Genomic DNA, 6,448 nt, shown 5'->3' on the forward strand with positions numbered 1-6,448 from the left:
CTCAACATAACAGGTTGACCTTTTTACCTTGTTCCACATTTTTAGCCTCAAAGCATGGGTGGATACACATGGGCAGATACAACAGACCAGGCAGTTTTATATGAGCAATGCAACCTACGCTATAACACAAGAGTGGGGTCTCACTGTCAACATAATGGAAATATTTGAATCTTATGTAATCAGTTGTTTACAATGTATTGGTTGTTGTCCCAAATTTAAAAAAAAAAAAAAACAAACAGAAGCCAACAAAAAGATTAAAGGGAAACAACACCTAAGTATATGTTATTTTCATGGCTTTAAAATTTCAATTAATATTTGGGAACATGAGCTACTCAAAGCCAGAAACCAGTAAGATAAGTCCCAAACATGTGATGTCATTGAGCATAAAGTCTGAAGCTGCTCCACAGACAACAAATGGGAGCCTGATTTTGTGGACCCACAAAATGTTTGTTTTCTTTTTTAAACCAAAATGACCTTTACTCTATCATAGTGTTTGTTGTTCTAAAACAGAAAATGTACCTTTATATTCCAAATATATCCCTGAGTGCTCTCAGTGTCACCTATATCTTTTACAATCCACTGTCCATGCAGCAGCTCCTGACTTTCTATTTTGTGAACTATTTTATGTGAAGTGCTGCATTCATGCTCCCTCTGTCACAATTACCTTAATAATATGCTGTAGTGTGTCATGTGCCATTATTTTAAAATATTGTAGTATGTGCATAATTAAAATTAGACAGAGGAATATCTGTGAAGTTTTTCTTTATGTGTGTGATGCAACCTGATTTCAAAATCAGTTCGGACGTTAAAACTCCTATAGCGTCAGCCCAGCATAAAGCCATAATACCTTATAAATGGAACTGTCTTTTCTTAATAGTTCTGTCTAGTTTTGAATGATGTTAAGAAAATCTCTATAAATAGCAGCATTGTATTATATGCTACAACTACTACTAACTGTTCATTGTGCTGGGTCTAAAAGTTTGCATTCAATCACTCTGTTTCTCCTCTCATCTATCAACCTGATCAACCCTGCCTGGATCAACTGATCAGTTACCCCTGCAGCAACTCTAACTGCTGCTGAAAGATTAAAATAACTCATGATGAGTTTCGCCTGCACTGCGTTACCCCTGCATACTGTCATCAGCTATCATCACATAGATTCTGATCCTGTGGGAAACACTGAAATGCATGTAGATAATACCTTATAATGCAAAGAAACACTAATGACTGATCTTATCACTGGTATTAATGGTTATATTATTGATGGTTATCTGTCTTTCTTTTGCAGGTCATCCATTTGACGGTAAACTCTTGCCAAAATGTGGAACAGGGCGAAGAACACAGGCCCCGCCACCAACAGACAATGTACAGTACTACAATCCCACCTCTCTCTTCAAATCTATTTTTCTACTAATTTCTACTCCATTTTACTGATTTCAGCAACAACTAAGTGGTCTCCTGTCCATATATTGCAACCTGTGTCAAAGGAAAGTTATAAGTTTAAGTCTTAATCCCAAAACAAAGCCATAGTGCTTATATTCTGTCACTGTAATTTATAAAATATATACTATACTGCAGGCTCTGCAGAATTGTTTTGTGAAGCAAAAAATCCTTCAATGACTGAAACTGTTACACTATTGAAAATCATATAACAAATATTAAGAACCAAAAAAGACGACACTGACAACATTGTTTTATACCACCATTTGGCGGATAAAAATGTAATGAAAGCCTAAATTATTGCTTGATGTAAGCAATCCAATTTAATTACCGTCTTATATACAGTGAACTATGTGCAAGTCAATTTATCACCAAAAGTGTCAGAAAATGAGCTGTCACTAATCCTGCCAAAACATAACATATTGCTGAAGCCAACAAACAATTTAGAGGATAGAAACTCTCCATGTTGTATACACTGTCAGAGTGGTACATCAAGACAGTGGCTTAAAACACCATGAAACATGAAGCATCAGTCATGCTCAGGCTTCAACAGTACTTTATACAAAAACTGGAGAAATATTACTGTCTTTGAAACAGAAAATGAAAGTCTGGTCCTTTTATTTATTAATAACCAATAAATGCCTGACTACATTCATATATTCCTAATATATTTCTATGATATGAAGGTATTAAAGGAATCCTTCTTACTGTTACAAATGTTGGTTACTGCACCCTTTCATCTCATCATCTTAAAGCTCCGTTTCTTCTACCAACATGGAAACACGACTAAATATGTATTTGTTTAATGCAGCAATCATCAATATGTTTATAATAACAATTTAACAAATGACAATGCGGAAACAATGTGATAATGAGAGGTGAGTTTTTAGCTCATTGTCTAGCTGTCCAAAACCCGCATTTTTAACTACTTCTCAGAGTGTCATTTATTGCTGCAGCAGGAAGCTGTTTTCAGAGAAAAAGCCTTCTGCTGGGGCTGTCCCAATAACCGCAATATAATAATACCAGCCAATCAAGTCAGCTGAGGATGGCAAGCAATTGCCACAACCACTTTGTCCATCTTTTGTGTTTTTTGATGGGAGCGCTGCATATTTACACTATGTTATGCAACAGCATGACAAGGTACTACTCTGCGGAGTGCTAATTTTTTGCCATTTTTTTCCTGCTCTCTGAGAAAAAACATTAAGCTTGGGGTAAAACGCTGCAGCCACTTGTCACCGTTACATTTTACCCAGCCATCCAAAAACAGTGGAGGAGGGACAGGACAAATCACATTTCACAGAGACCAGTGATCACATTGCTTAACAGCAACAATAATGGAGGAGAAATTAATACTGAACCCAAATACACTGGCCTGTCTGTCCTATGGGCTTCAGCCTCCCCTTCATCGAAAGCAATAGCGGAGCAGCGCATACTAAATTGGATTAAGGAGGCCACAAACATCACTCCAAATGAATGATAATATTGCTCCATAACTACAAGACGTGTAAATACAAAACCATTTGCTAACAGGTTTGTTGCATCAACTTAAAAGCTCATAAAATATCAATGCTGTGTTAAAAACTTGTTTGCGCTGCCCTCAAGTGTCTTAATTTTAAAAGATCAATTATTGCAGATTTTAAAAGAAAACTGAACTTTGAAACATAACGTACACGGCATCTGTAAAAGGCAGTGAAAGTGAAAACATTCACTTCAACCACATCATGTACAGTATTTCCAGTGACTTAAAAATTCATGACAACTATGCTAGTTGGAGTTTGCCCAAGTGACAGGCAGCCAGTTGACTAAAGGTCTTCTCTCCGAGGCTTCAGTGATAAAGTGAGGATGAGAAGAAAACATCCCTGGATTAAAGTTGCCTGCCTGCTGCCCTTTACTGTGACTCTCTCTGTGCTTCAGTTTATTCAGGCCTCCATGAGCTTTCCTTTTCCACATTATGCCTGCCTGGGTCACTTCCGTCCTCAGTCTCTCACTCAATTACTTCTGTCTCTCTCACCTTTTTCATCTCTCTCTCTATCCATCTATCAGTCACACTCACCTGAAAGTAAAAAGGCAAACAAATGCTTTGAAAGGCTTGGATAATCATTTCCACAGATATAAGGAAATGCCTACAGGACATAGCCTGTAATTTCACAGAGGCAGCTAATAACAAACAGCTCCTGTTGGACACGCACTGTATAGATATATATACCACTTCATGTCCTAAATCCATAGCATAGCATTCACTCTTGTACTTCTAACTGATCGTGTAATTTCTTTTCACCCAGGTTTCTCCCTCGTTCATCAATACATTCAGCGCTTTAATGAGGTGTCTGGCAGCAAGTCAGGTGAAATAAAAGAGCTCAGCTTTTTCCTGGTAGTGAAAAACACAGAGTGTTTTTTGAGATCTCCATGCACTACTATACTGTTTGAATGCAATACTGAGCTACATCCATTATTATGAATAATGGAATAAATATTGAATAATACATTAGGTATTATTGAATACTATGTCTGCCTGTGGCCTGTCCTGTCTTTGTGTTGATAACGTGAAATATCTATTTACCACCTTGTCAAATCAGTCGCCCTCAGTTATACGTTTGACAGGGTGGCGGTGCTCCTATTTCAGTCCTTGTCAAAATAATGATTAACCCCTGGATTAATGTTGTTCTTCATCGACTCCTGTGTGATCCTCTTTCTTTGCACATCCAAAGCCTGATAAAAAAAAAAATTGAGCAACAAAGGAAGTGGGCAGAGGATCACAGTGTGGATTTCATGCACCGCTGTTTGAAATGCCTGAGTGAATTAATGTGCAGTATATTCATTTACCTTTGTAGTCTCTGTATTGAATATGCACGTTACAGTTAAAATTATTAGTGGATCAATCAAGTAGTCAATTAATAGAGTAATTATCTGCAACTTTGATTATCAATTAACCCTCTTTAGTCATTTTTAAAAGGGCAGTTCACCTTAAAAATCAGCAATACGTAATGGTCCAATTTCCTGTAATGCTATTTATCTAAATTGTGTTAATGTGAGTCGCCAATTGCTGAAGATATCGGGCGTAGAGATGTCTGCCTTCTCTCAAATGTAATGGAAGTAGATGGCATTCAGCTAGATAAGCCACAGAATGTTGTGAGCGGCTTTATGTAGAAACTATTTTCTTTCTACTGAACTACGCCCACCAACAGCATCAGCTACAAAGGGAGGTGTGTATCATCTCATGGACAAGAGGCTTGTGGAAGTATCGGTCATAGAGATGTCTGCCTTGTCTCGCATATAATGAAACTAGATGTGCTAGCTCACCGAGCACCACTGTGCTAGCTAACGATACAGCTCAGATGAGGAAGATGCCATTTGTGTTTACATCTTTAGCTGTTACTAGGACGAGCCTCTCATTCATAACAAGACTTCCATGGAAACACTGTTAGCAGTGGTTTTTGTGGTACTTTGAGCACCACAAGCCAAGTGCCATCTAGTTCCATTATACTGGAAATAAGGTGGACATCTCCACAGCTAATATGTCTTACATTTGGCAACTCACACCAAAACAATCTAGACTGATAAATAGCAATAGAAGTAAGAGAAAAGATTTGGGGGTAAGCTGTCCCTTTAAATAAAGTTGCCAGTCATCCCATTCTTGAAACTTTAAGTGATTCTTTGCTGCTTTTTTCTCTGTTTTATATCAATATAAATTGAATGTCTTTGTAAAGACCAAACTATGATTTGTGAAAATAATTGAAAATGTAAATGATCATTAGTTGAAGCCACTTTGTGACAATTATACATAAGCTAATTTTCAGAACTACATAAGCACCAACTTCTAAGTAATGAGAGCACACTGTGAAATTACTCTTATGCTGCATCTCTGCAATAAAAGGTTCTACAATATAATTTGTAAATCATATTTTTGTTGATGAGTTTTACTGTACAGCATGTGCTGTATATACAAGTACAGAGCAACTTATGCCTCATTAACTTTCTTTCATTTTAGCTGATATGGGCTTTGAATTTTTCAGTTAACAGATAAAGTCACTAAGCTGTCAAAAATCCAAAGCAAACAGAACACATCTGAAATGTACAAGAGTGAAAATACCCCTAAGTCTATGGCATGACTTTCCTCGTTGATGTTTTTTAGCCATCTGAGATTTGTGTGCAGCATTTCCCATTTGTTTAGTCATCAAAAGGGGAATGCTTATGTTAAAACACAGGCACACGCACACGCACACGCACACACACACACACACACACGCACACACACACACACACACACACACACAAAAAGCATCACTGGGAAAACGCTTGACATTCCTGACATCTGCTGGCAGCAAAAAACAGAAATGATCACTTTTACCAAAAACAGCACTCCCCATTTGTCTGAATATTTTTTTTTTTTTTAGGCTGTAAAGTACTTTGCTGTGCTCATAATTAAGTGTTCTGTTTCTCTTTATTTTCAATTTTGCTGGCTTTGTTTAGCTGTCATTCGGAGAAGATCTAAGACTCCTGGAGTAATGATCATGCAGCACATAGTAAACATACCAGAGGGAAAAAGCACCCCAGATTTCCAGAGTAAACCTGCTCCACTAACGATCAAGGAAGGTGGGTTTATAACAGGACACTAAAACATATATTTGCAACTGTGCAGTAACCTAAAGGAGGTGAATGACAATAAATAACTCATACTTTATCAAAGAAACAAAGGAAAGTTAATTGGTGGGTTTCATAGCCCCTTTTCTCTAATCATAAACTCCAACTGAAAATCATGGATGTAAAAATAAAGATGCAATATTTTCATATATCCCCATATAGGAGCATTAGCTGTTTTCAGGGTCTTGGTGACAGGGGATCCAAAACCAGAGGTGTCATGGAGAAGAGCTAAAGCTCCTATTACAGACAAGAAAAGATTTCAGAGCAAATATGATGAATCCACTGGGGAGCATATATTAGAGGTGAGTGAACACCTTCACAAACAGTAAAAACCCTCTGAGTAGCCACGCAGCTCATAAGCACAGTA

The sequence above is a fragment of the Plectropomus leopardus genome, chromosome 8 (assembly GCF_008729295.1).
Source record: "Plectropomus leopardus isolate mb chromosome 8, YSFRI_Pleo_2.0, whole genome shotgun sequence".
Taxonomy (NCBI): Eukaryota; Metazoa; Chordata; class Actinopteri; order Perciformes; family Serranidae; genus Plectropomus; species Plectropomus leopardus.